The 12,876-nt window shown below is 45.3% G+C and overlaps 1 protein-coding gene across 3 annotated transcripts in view; it reads left to right on the plus strand.

Annotated features, from left to right (window-relative positions):
• The window catches only part of ZNF831 (zinc finger protein 831), a 135,723-nt gene that overhangs the window by 54,529 nt on the left and 68,318 nt on the right, over positions 1–12,876 (plus strand). The window contains exon 1 of one of the 3 annotated variants that reach the window (XM_063802687.1): positions 3,913–5,136. The exons of the other annotated variants lie outside the window; for them this stretch is intronic. The gene's annotated coding sequence lies outside the window, so the exon portion shown is untranslated. Of the gene's footprint in view, positions 1–3,912; positions 5,137–12,876 lie in introns of those variants that run through there. 3 annotated transcript variants of the gene reach the window in all.

Consider the following 12,876-nt stretch of genomic DNA (forward strand, 5'->3'; position numbering starts at 1 on the left):
GAAGAAGCGAGGCTGTTTTTCCGATCTGCTCACAGTACTTCTCAGTACCTCCAACTCAGCCAGTTCTTCTTTTGGTTTTGAATTTTGTCTTATTTCCTTGTTTAATCAACAGATGCGGCGAGAAGCTTGTATTTTTGGCACATGTTGTACCAAAAATACTGGAAACACTGGAATCGTGTTTAGCAGTAGCTGTGAGGGCCATGTGGGGCTGAGCCTGCTTGAGGGAACCAGGGCTTCAAGCCCCCTCCTTTCACTTGGGCATTATGAGTTGACAGCTAGGAGCATTACCAAGTGGTGGAAATTGTTATTTTCTTATGCAGCCTGTGAGGTTGAATTCAAGTGAATTAAATTTGCACGTTAAGGGACTCTGCTGTATAAACCTTTGGGAATTTCTGAGAAGTAGACCAGAACAGCATGGTTTGGCTCAAATAAGTGAGGAACCTCTTCAGAGGAGTTTCACATAAAAATGCCTTCCCTTTTTCTCAAATGTGATAATTTAAGTCAGGCCATTTCTTTATAGTCTTATCTATGGCTATAATTCATTCACTCAACCAATATTTATTGAACACCTGCTATGTGCCAGGTAGTATACAGGGCCCTGGGCCATCCTGGGTCAATGATGGATACTATGCAGTCATTCAGTATAATGGTTCAGAAAAAGTCTCATGCCTTGAAAAAAATGTATTAATAACTCACTCTACAACTTGGATATACTAAAAGAAAATATTCCTTTACTTTTCCATAGCTGATCGGATCTTCTCTAAGATCAGTGGGAGTGGAAGAAAAAACATGTATTTATTGATTCCATTAGGCTTTTACTTTGGCCAGGCATGTTTACAGTTCATTTGAGTATCACATGATGCCATGGGGGAGGTGTCAATATTTTTCCATTTTAAAAACAAGAAAACCGAGTCCTAGGGAGGCTGTGCAGCTCATCTGAGTCACAGGACTTGGAAATGCATGGTGGGATTTGGGTCGTCCTCCAGAGCCCGCTCTCTTTTAAACACTCTATGAAATAAACACCCAGTCTCCTTATGTCCCCATATGTCGTGTCCTTTTACCCATCCTCCACCCCCAGCATGAAGGACTTGAAGGGCGGGGGGTCCACCCTGGAGCCCTCATTACAGAGCACCTCTTCCCACTAGTTGTGCCTGCCCTGGCACACTGTGAGCTCCACGACAGACTCTGTTCATATCATGGGAGGACCACAGTGGCTCAGGACAGTGCAGCCCTGCGGCCCCCACTGCCCGACCGTGCCTCACACCAGGTCACATATGGACAGCCTGTGAAGACGACTCTTTATAGAGTCCATCAATGGGAAGTTGGGGGATAGCCCCGGTGTTACCCCCGCTTGTACCTGCTCCTCTCTGGTTGAAGCCTGACCCTCCCACTTGCCTTCCTCCTCCGCACCCATCCGCTTCTCACCACAGTCCAGCGAAGGGCAGAGCTTCCTTTCACATCCTGGATTTGTTTCCTGAGCCTGCAGTAACAAATGACCACACACTGGGGGGCTCACAGCAACAGAATGGATTTTCTCACAGTGCAGGAGAGCAGCGGCCTGAAATCAAGGCATCCACAGGGCCACCCTCCCTCTAAAGCTCTGGGTGGGAGAGGGCAAGGGAGGGTCCTTCCTGGCCTCTTTCAGTTCCTGGTGGCTCCAGGCATTCCCTGGCTTGTGGCTGGATTGTGCCCCATCTCTGCCTCTGTCCTCACGTGGGTCTTCGCATGGCCTACCCCCTGGGTCCCTGCATCCTCTCCTCTTCTTATAAGGACACCATCAGTCACTGGATTCAGGGACCCCACTAAATCCAGTGTGATACCATTTTGAGATCCTTAACTTAATGATATCTGCAAAGACCCTATTTCCAAATAAGGTCCCAATCGCAGGTAGTAGGGGCAGGACTTGGATGCTGTTTTGGAGAATACGATTGAACCCACCATGCTTCCCTTACATAAAGCTGCCCTGACCTATCAGGCAGCTAGGCCCATATCTTTGCTGTGCCACTGTTAGAGGGGCATCTTCTCTACAGGAGAGTTCTGGGCACAGGTCCTCCCTCCTTGGAGCGTGAAATATTAAAGAGTGAAGGTAATTTTGAAAAACTCTTCACTCTCATAAACAATATCTGGCTTTCTAGGTGATCATTTTATTTTATTTTATTTTGAGACAGAGTGTCACTCTCACCCAGGCTGGAGTGCAGTGGTGTGATCCTAGCTCACCGTAGCCTCAACCTCCTCAGTTCAAGTGGTTTTCCCACCTCAACCTCCTGAGTAGCTGGGACCACAGGCGTGTACTACCATGCCCGCCTAATTATTTATTTTTTGTAGAGATGGGGGTCTCACTATGTTGCCCAGGCTGGTCTCAAGCTCCCAGGCTCAAGCACTGATGATCATCTTATGAGAAATCTTTTTTATTTTTTATTTTACTTTAAAAGTTCTGGGATACATGTGCAGAACGTGCAGGCTTGTTATATAGGTATACATGTGCCATGGTGGTTTGCTACACATATCAACTTGTCATCTAGGTTTTAAGCCCTGCATGCGTTAGATACTTGTCCTAATGGTCTCCCTCCCCTTCCCCCCCGGCAACCCCACGACAGGCTCTGGTGTGTGATGTTCCCCTCCCTGTGTACATGTGTTCTCATTGTTCAACTCCCACTTATGAGTGAGAACATGCGGTGTTTGGTTTTCTGTTCCTGTGTTAGTTTGCTGAGAATGATGGCTTCCAGCTTCATCCATGTTCCTGCAAAGGACATGAACTCATTCTTTTTTATGGCTGCATACTATTCCATGGTGTATATGTGCCACATTTTCTTTATCCAGTCTATCACTGATGGGCATTTGGGTTGGTTCCAAGTCTTTGCTATTGTAAATAGTGCTGCAATAAACATATGTGTGAATGTATCTTTATAGTAGAATGATTTATAATCCTTTGGGTATATACCCAGTCATGGGATTGCTGGGTCAAATGGTATTTCTGGTTCCAGATCCTTGAGGAATCGCCACATTGTCTTCCACAATGGTTGAACTAATTTACACTCCCACCAACAGTGTAAAAGCATTCCTATTTCTCCACAGCCTTGTCAGCATGTGTTGTTTCCTGACTTTTTAATAATTGCCATTCTAACTGGCACGAGATGGTATCTCATTGTGGTTTTGATTTGCATTTCTCTAATGACCAGTGATGATGATCTTTTTTTCATATGTTTGTTGGCCGCATAAATTGTTTTCTTTTGAGAAGTATCTGTTCATATCCTTCGCCCACTTTTTGATGGGGTTGTTTTCCTCTTGTAAATTTGTCTAAGTTCCTTGTAGATTCTGGATATTAGACCTTTGTCAGATGAGTAGCTTGCAAAAATTTTCTCCCATTCTGTAGGTTGCCTGTTCACCCTGATGATAGCTTCTGTTGTTGTGCAGAAGCTCTTTAGTTTGATTAGATCCCATTTGTCAATTTTGGCTTTTGTTGCAATTGCTTTTGGTGTTTTAGTCATAAAGTCTTTGCCCATGCCTGTGTCCTGAATGGTATTGCCTAGGTTTTCTTCTAGGGTTTTTATGGTTTTGGGTTTTACATTTAAGTCTTTAATCCATCTTAATTTTTGTATAATGTGTAAGGAAGGGGTCCAGTTTCTGCTTTTTGCATATGGCTAGCCAGTTTTCCCAGCACCATTTAATAAATAGGGAATCCTTTCCCCATTGCTTATTTTTGTCAGGTTTGTCGAAGATCAGATGGTTGTAGATGTGTGGTGTTATTTCTGAGGTCTCTGTTCTGTTCCCTTGGTCTATATATCTGTTTTGGTACCAGTACCATGCTGTTTTGGTTACTGTAGCCTTGTAGTATAGTTTGAAGTCAGGTAGCGTGATGCCTCCAGCTTTGTTCCTTTTGCTTAGGATTGTCTTGGCTATACAGGCTTTTTTTTTTTTTGGTTCCACATGAAATTTAAAGTAGTTTTTTCTCATTCTGTGAAGAAAGTCACTGGTAGCTTGATGGGAATAACATTGAATCTATAAATTACTTTGGGCAGTATGGCCATCTTCATGATATTAATTTTTCCTTTCCATGAGCATGGAATGTTTTTCCATTTGTTTGTGTCCTCTCCTATTTCCTTGAGCAGTGGTTTGTAGTTCTCCTTGAAGAGGTCCTTTATGCCAATCTTATTCTGCATGCCAGCCCAGGCTTCCCTGTTCTGTCTTTCTTCACTGGAAGGAATATACTTCTCAACTCCTTGATCTTGGGTGAATCCCTCCATCTCTCAGCGCCTTATTCCTCTTGTTAGATTAATAACAGCACCTCCCTGCTGTGTGGATTAGATGGCTTAGGGCATGTGTAGACCTTGGGCCTGTGGCCTGGACATGGTGTCACATAAAGGTCAGCTCCCTGTGCTGTGAACCTGCAAAGCTTAGGCAGAAGATGTCTCAGGCAGATCAAGGTAATACTGATGGGCTTGGGAAAAAGAAAAAGAGAAAATTAGCTGAATAATTTTCAGCAGATTTTTCCCATTTTGCATTATGCTGTGATCAGTGCTTATAGGTAGCATATGTTTAATCCTCGTTATCCACATTTTACAAATGAAAATCCTGAGGTTAGGGAACTTGCTGAGCTTCACAGGGAGGGGGTAAGTGGCAAAACCAGAACTCAAACCCATGCTTTTTTCTTCTTCCACCAAGAAGACAGGGGACGGGGATGGCTGAGCGCAGCTGGCAGGCCCTCCCTCTTGCCAAAGCCAACCTGACATCAAGCTTCTCCTTCCACACATCTGCAACCAATTGACCATCTACAGGGAAACCACGTAATTTGTGTATGAAAATTAGGCAATTGCAGGAGACACTCCTCTCCTCCAACTTGCCTAAGCTTTCTGCACACTGTGTGTTTGTTTGTAAACTCTCTTCTGGCCTGCTCCTTTATCATAATTGTTTAGGCAAAACATATTTTGTCACTAAAGAGAATGAATTTGGTGAAGTCGTAGTGGGAACTAACATGTGTTTGGCCCTGACAGGAAGCGGGCAGCCTCCCCTGCTTTTAGGGAGGCGTTGTTTCTAACCAGCTATTCTCACCCTCAGAGACCCTTCCAGACCCTTCTAGAATCTGACAAAAGTTAGGGCTGCTCTTGCTCTCTGGGAACATTCACCTGCGCATATAAGGTAAGTTGTAATTTCCCTTTGGGTCCTGGCTGGCCTAGATGCACATTCAAGTGGGTGGGCGACTGAGAGGGGTTTCAATGTGGGGCCATTTACAAAGTGTGGGCCTGGTTCTGGGAAGTTGGGGCACCTGAGGGCTGGCAGCAGTGGGGGAGTGTTACCCACTCCAGGCATGAGAGGCCAACGTGGGAACCGTGGTTGGACCTAGAGAGGGCCACCTAATGAAAGTCTGTCCCTGAGTAGAGGGACAAAGGCCACCTTGGAGCCAGGCCTGACCTTACCCTCCTGCCTGGACTTGCCAGCACCTCCCTTTGGGCAAGCCTAGCTGGGTGCTAGTGGACTAGGAAGCATGTTGCTGCAGCCTTGCAGGTACAGGGTCTGCACCAAGGGTGTATCAGGTGAAGACTGTAAGTTAGGGAGGTGCTTTTCAAAGTAGAGGACCATACCACTCAGGTGTGCGAGAGCATACATGGTGGCCTACAGATACATATTTTAAAAAATTTAATAGGTATTTATGTTAATGGTTCATAGGGAAAATTGATCTTCTCTTTTTGGTGATGATTGATTTAGTATCCCCACCGCCCGCTTTTATGCCCAATTATTACAAGTATTTATTTCTTTTGGCCCCCTCGTTCCTGCAATAGGCAAAACATGACATCATGGTTTATACCTTGCATTTCTTGGCTGGTGAGGATAACTATCTTTTCACATCTCTTTTAAAAAACTGTTTTGATTTAAAACAATTTTCGAAGTTAATAGACAATTTTCAAGAGTAGTTTTAGGTTTGTAGAAAAATGAGGAGAAAGTACAGAGACCTCCCATCCGCCTCTTTCAGCCTGTGTCCCCACTGTTTTTTTCCCTGTTGTGAGCATCTTGCAAATGAGGGTGGTGCATTGGTTGCAACTGGTGAACCCACTGAGAGACACCAAAGTCCATAGTCTACACTAGGGTTCTCTCTTGGTATTGCATGTTCCATGAGTTTTGACAAATGTATAGTGGCAAGTATTTGGTATTACAGGATCAGAACAATCCCTTTCACTCCACCCACCTCTTCATCCCCTCCTCCCCCAACCCCTGGCAACCCCTGACCTTTTCACTGTCTCCATAGTTTTGCCTTTTCCAGAAGGTCATCCAGTTGGAACCACACAAGACAAAGTCTTTTCAGATTGGCTTCTTTCACTTAGGAACATGCATTTAAGTTTCCTCTGTGTCTTTCTGTGGCTTGCCAGCTTATTTGCTAGCTTATTTCTTTTTATCGATGAATAATATTCCATTGTCTGGATGTGTGTTTACTGATGTTTACTGAAGGACATCTTGCTCACGTCCAGGTTTTTGCAATTACAATGCTGATGTTTACATCAGTGTGCAGGTTTTTGTGTGAATGTCAGTTTTCAACTCACTGGGCAATGATATAGTTCCTCTTCCTCCCCCCTTTTTTTTTCACTTTCTGAAAATTGCGATACAACATACATAAAATATAACACTTTCACCATTGTGAAGCATACAGTTCAGTGGCATGAAGTGCATTCACATTGCATGCATCCCTTTTAAAGCAATGATGTTCTAGGCATGAGGCTCTACACAGGTAGGGTGGGGACTGAGTAACAGCGTAAGTGGTCCCCATACGTGGTGGAGTGGGTGATGGTGGTCCAGGATTAACGGAAGTTTGGGAAACTTGTAACTACACCAGCCATCTTAGTACCCAAGTTCTATCTGCTTAACGTATCCAATATGCTTCTCCATGGCCTTCTCTTTCGGGGCCCTAAATGTAAATTCTAAAAACCTACTTATGGCATTTTCATGTTCTCTCTTTGCCCAGGCTCATCTGTGGTTTGCTTTTGCAAAGGAGGGCTTGGGAAATTGTCACTTCTTTCTTCAAGTTTCTCCCACCTCTTTGTTCCCCTCTCCTCCATAAAGCTGCACATTTGCGCCAAAAGATATGACTGTTTGGGGGGGGGGGGGAATTGGAAGGAGGTGGGGAGCTGCACACGCGGCAGATGAGGGATGCGCCAGGTTCCCTGCGTGCGGGAGCCTGGGGATGGCAACAGGGTGAGGACTTGGCATTCAGTCCAGGTGACCAAGGGGCTGTCCCGGACCCTTTCCTCGCTCATACAAAGAGGTAAGCCTTCTAGCGAGCTGCCTTCCCAGCCCTGGCCCCCAGCTTCCCCATCAGTCCAATGGGGACAATAGGACTTGCCATCTCCTTGATTCAGAGTGAGCAAAATTATCTGCAGCCTTTTGAGGTTTTCCTGAGAAAAGCGTCATCTCCCTCGAGGAAGGTGTTAGTCAGCTGTCATCTTGCCAGCAGGGATCAGCTGTTACTCAAAGGCGTCAATTTCGCAGTGATCACAGAACAGGCTGCAGAGAGCACAAAATGATCATCGTGGCAGGTGTGTCGGAAACATAGCGCTCTTTTCCTGGCATTTCTATTTTGAAGCCCCAAGCCTCCCACCCTATGAGAGTCAGTTCTGGGCTCCTTTTCCTCCTCCCCCTACCCCCAGGTTGGGCTAAAGTTTTTGGGGGGCACGTGATACTCAGCCCTCAGCTCCCCAGGCAGGCCCCCACTGAGACACCCCTCGGGTGACAACCCCCTCAATTTGGCCCCATTTTCCCAGTCACTTCAGGGCCTTTCTGGGTGCTCTGAAATTCGTCCTGCAGCGAGAGCTCTGTGTGTGCCTCGTCCTCCTGCCTGGACGCGCACTCTGGGCTGTTGATGCTCTGTGTCCTGGCACCCCTCTTTCCAGACTGCCCTGGGGAATGGAGCAGGAATTGCCACTGAGGCAGGAGCTGGACGGACTTATTTCTTCCTTCCTCCCTTCCGTGACCTCCCCACCCATGACCATTATAACCAGGGGATCAGGACAGAAGGCTTGTACTCATCCAGTTTCCTTAGGGTTTAGGGCTTTTGGAATTAAAACGCCTTTACTGAGTTTCTGCCACAGGAAGACAGAAGCCCTGCCCACCTATTCTCCGACTCAGCATTTAAGAGCCAACTGCAGGCAGTGCTTCTGTGTCTGATGGCTCCCTGTGGCCACAGAGCCTACCCCGTGCATTCATGCATGCAGCTGGAAATGCCAGGACATGGCTGCTCCCAGAGGCAGTCCCGATGCAGGCAGCTCACTTGCCCCTGGGGTGCATGTTCTACATGATCTTCTGGTGTCCCCCAGTGGGATTAAGCTCCAGTCACCCACAGTGGGGACTTGCTGGACATTTTGTAGCCTCCTTCACCCCCAGCCTTCCCATTTCCTTACAAGTGTTTCCTGGGATCACCTCCCAAATAAAATACTTGGAATGGAATCCTTTTCTCAGGAACCCACCCCGAGACAGCATCCCTTGCTAGAGGCGATGCATGGAGACTGCTGAGCTGACGGATGGGGGAAGAGACAAGGGTAGGAGGAAGACAGGGTGGGGGAGGAACCGGTAGTTAATAGTTCAAAATATTATGGCGTATAATTGAAAACTGAAATAAATGGAGCGCTTATTCTGTGCTGGGCACAGCACTTGGTGTTTTCACATAACTTATTTCATCTGAACCTCCTGGTGGCTCTGCCCCAATGCCACTGTTCTTAGAGATGAGGAAACAGTCTCAGGGCCACCCTCTAGCAAGATGGTTAAGCAGAGACAGAAATTCAGGCCTACTGGTCTCCTGGGGAGGTTCCTGAAATTCTCAGCTAGTAGAAAGGTTGCAGCGTCTTGAGGTAAGCCTTTATCTTCCATTCCTATTAGCTCTTATCCGTTCTAGTAGCCACCTGTTAATCTCTAAAGATTCCTGCCTTTACATCTTTCCTTAAACAATTAGAACGTCTCAGATTGTTTTGAAGCCAGGGGCTCTTGCAGATGGCGTAGTGTGGTGAGATTCATAATGAGACCAGAGGTTTAGGAGAGGGACAGAGAGTGGGTGCAATGGTCTTCTGGGTCCTCCCTTCTGCTCAGTGGTGTGCTGGTAAATGTTGAAACTGGCTTTCAGGATGAAAAAAAAAAAAAAAAGGACTGACTTGTAGCATTTGCTGATTTTTGTGGTGTCAGTGCTTCCACTGTGGCCAGTTCAAGCTGTGAACATGATGCTACTGATGCTGAGGTTGGGAAGAGCCAGAGGTGTGACGTTCCACACTGCCAGGAAGCGTTCCCACCACACCAGTACATCCCACATAAATGGCCCCAAGATCCCTGAGAATGGAAGATGACATAGAATCCTTAGCAGTGGTGAGCTCTGAGTATGTAGGAGCTGGTGTGAACTGGATGTTTCTTCCCCTCAGCTCCAAATCTACATGTAAAATCCTGACTCCCCATGTGATGGTATTAGGAGGTGGGTCCTTTGGGAGGTGGTCAGGTCATGACGTGGAGCCCTCATGAGTGGAATGAGTGCCTTATAAAGGGGACCCCAGAGAGCTCTACTGGTCTTTCCGTGATGTGAGGGGTCAGCAAGAAGATGGCCGTCTAGGAACCAGGATGCAGGCCCTCACCAGGCACTGAACCTGTCTTGGACTTGAACTTGATCTTGGACTTCCCGTCTCCAGAGCTGTGTGAAATAAATATTTGTCATTTAAGCCACCCAATCTAGGGTATTTTTGTTGTAGCAGCCCAAAGTACTTTTAAAAAATTGAGTACCTTTGCTCAATGAAGACAATACTTTAAAAAAAAATTGAGACAGTACCTGTTTACAATTGAGGTAAAATTCACATAACATTAAATTCACCATTTTAACTATTTGAAAGTGAACAATTCTATGGCACTTAGTACATTCATAGTTTTACCAACTACCACCTCTGTCTGGTTCCAGAACATTTTCATCACCCCAGAAGGAAACGTTGTACCCAGTTAAAGCCTCATTCCCCATTCTCCCCCTCCTCTGGCAACCGCTATAATTTGTTTTCTGTTTCCGTGAGTTTGTCTATTCCAGTTTCTTCATACAAATGCAATTATAAAACACGTGATATTTTGTGTCTGGCTTCTTTCATGTAGCATGACGTTTTCAAGGTGCATCCATGTTGTAGCATGTGCAAGCACTTCGTTGCTTTTTATGGCTGATTACAATTCTACGGTACTGTATATTGCCGTTTGTCTATCCACTCATCAGCTGATGGACATTTCTGTCATTTCTCTCTTTTGACTATTTTGAATAAAGCTACTGTGAACATGCATGTACAAGTTTTTGTTTGAATACCTGTTTTCAATTCTTTGGGGTATATACCTAGACGTAGAGTTGCTGGATCCTATGGTAATACATGTTTAACTTTTTGAGGAACTACCCAATTGTTTTTAAAGTGGCTGCATCATTTTATATCCCCACCAGTCGTGTTTATGGGTTCTAAATTCTCCACATCCTCACCAACACTTGTTATTTTATTGCTTATTAGTTTATTATTATTATTTACTATAGCCATGGTTGGTGTGAAGTCCTATCTCATTGTGGTTTTGATTTACATTTTCCTAACAGCTGATGGGATGAAGCATCTTTTTATGTGCTTTTTGGGCATTTGGAGAAAAAAAATCTATTCAAGTCCTCTGCTCATTTTTAAATTGGGTTGTTACAAAAATTATCTGGGTGTGGTGATGCACGCCTGTAGTCCCAGCTACTCAGGCGGCTGAGGCATGAGAATCGCTTGAACACGGGAGGCGGAGGTTGCAGTGAGCTGAGATCATGCCACTGCATTCCAGCCTGGGCGACAGAGTGAGACTCCATCTCAAAAAATAAATAAATAAATAAATAAATTGGGTTGTCTTTTGTTATTGCATTGTAAGAGTTCTTTGTATATTCTGGATATATCATGCATATAATTTGCAAATATTTTCTCCCATTCCGTGGACTGTTTTTTCACTTTCTTGAAAGTATCCTTTGATGAACCAAAGTTTTAGATTTTGAAGTCAAATTTATTTTTCTTTTGCTGCATGTACTTTTGGTGTCATATTTTAAAATCCATTGCGGCCGGGTGTGGTGGCTCATGCCTATAATCCCAGCACTTTGGGAGGCTGAGGCCAGTGGATCACCCGAAGTCAGGAGTTCGAGACCAGCCTGGTCAACATGGTGAAACCTGGTCTCTACTAAAAATACAAAAATTAGCTGGGCATGGTGGCGCACACCTGTAAGCCCAGCTACTCAGGAGGCCGAGGCAAGAGAATAGCTTGAATCCAGGAGGCAGAGGTTGCAGTGAGCTGAGATCGCACCACTGCACTCCAGCCTGGGCAACACAGCAGGACTACATCTCAAAAATAAAAATAAAAAAATAAAAAAATAAAAAAATCCATTGCTAAATCCAAAAAAGTCATGAAGTTTTAATCCTTTGTCTTCTAAGAGTTTTATAACTTTAGTGCTTACATTTGAGACTGTAATCAATTTTAAGTTATCCAGTTGTCATTTATTTGTTTTTAACATTATTTGATTGTAAGTTTATGTAACGTATCTTTTAATTAGGGCTGTGTTTCACAACTGGCTTGCGCAATTTTTGAAAATTTAACAATCAGCTCTCTTGAGCCAGTATGAGTGGTATGAGCCAGCTCAATGTGCTGCTACTTCTATGTTTTTTATTATTTTTAAATTTTTATTTATATATTTTTTGAGACAGAGTTTCACTTTCTCACCCAGGCTGGAGTGCAGTGGTGCGATATTGGCTCACTGCAACCTCCACCTCCAGGATTCTAGCAATTCTCCTGCCGTATCCTCCTGAGTAGCTGGGATTACAGGCTCCTGCCACCATGCCCGGCTAATTTTGTATTTTTAGTAGAGACGGGGTTTCACCGTGTTGGACAGGCTGGTCTTGAACTCCTGACCTCAGGTGATCCGCCCGCCTCGGCCTCCCAAAGTGCTGGGATTACAGGCTCCTGCCACCATGCCTGGCTAATTTTTGTATTTTTAGTAGAGACGGGGTTTCACCATGTTGGCCAGGCTGGTCTTGAACTCCTGACCTCAGGTGATCTGCCCGCCTCGGCCTCCCAAAGTGCTGGGATTACAGGCATGAGCCACCATGTCCAGCTGTGCTACTACTTCTACCACACCCTGCTTAGAACCCCTTGCTGCTAACGGCTGGAATGTGGTTGTTTTCTTGGGGAACGGAGCTGGGGATGGGTGAAATGTGCTTATGGAGCTCCTTGGTGATGGGTATCTGTGGAAAAAGGATCTGGGGACCCCTGATTCTCTAGTCACGGGCCTGTCCAGAATTTCCTTCTTGCATCTGGCTTTTCCTTTGTGATGTGAAGAGCATAGCTGGACCTCTCTTGCTCCCTCCCCTAGGATTTGCCAAGCTACTCCTCCTGGCTTAGAGGGAACCAGTTTTGTCCTAACTCAGTCTGGAGGGGCTTTGGAAGCCCCACCTTTGAGCAGAGACCTAAGTCTTGTCTTGAGGCTGAGGAAGTGCTCCTTTTCCTAGTGGTGTCACCAGATCAAATACAGGATACCCAGCCACATTGGAATTTCAGATAAGCAGCGCTCAGTGTTTCCGTATAAGCATGGCACGTGTGAGATTTGGGACATACTTATACCAAAAGTAATTCTCATGCAATATTTGGGACATACTCCCACTAAAGAACTATACATTGTTTATCAAATTTAACTGGGAGTCTTGGATTTTGTTTGATAAATCTGGCAAGCCTTTCCTTGCGTCAGTTTTTTTTCTTGCTGTCTTCATCCTGCAGCAGAGACTCAGAACCTCAGAGTGGGAAGGCCCTGATTCCTTGCCCATTTTGCAGATCTGGAAACAGTCCCAGAGAAGAAAAGGGATTTGTGCAAGTGCACGGAATCACTGTGAA

The sequence above is a fragment of the Pan troglodytes genome, chromosome 21, assembly GCF_028858775.2.
Source record: "Pan troglodytes isolate AG18354 chromosome 21, NHGRI_mPanTro3-v2.0_pri, whole genome shotgun sequence".
In the NCBI taxonomy this organism is placed as follows: Eukaryota; Metazoa; Chordata; class Mammalia; order Primates; family Hominidae; genus Pan; species Pan troglodytes.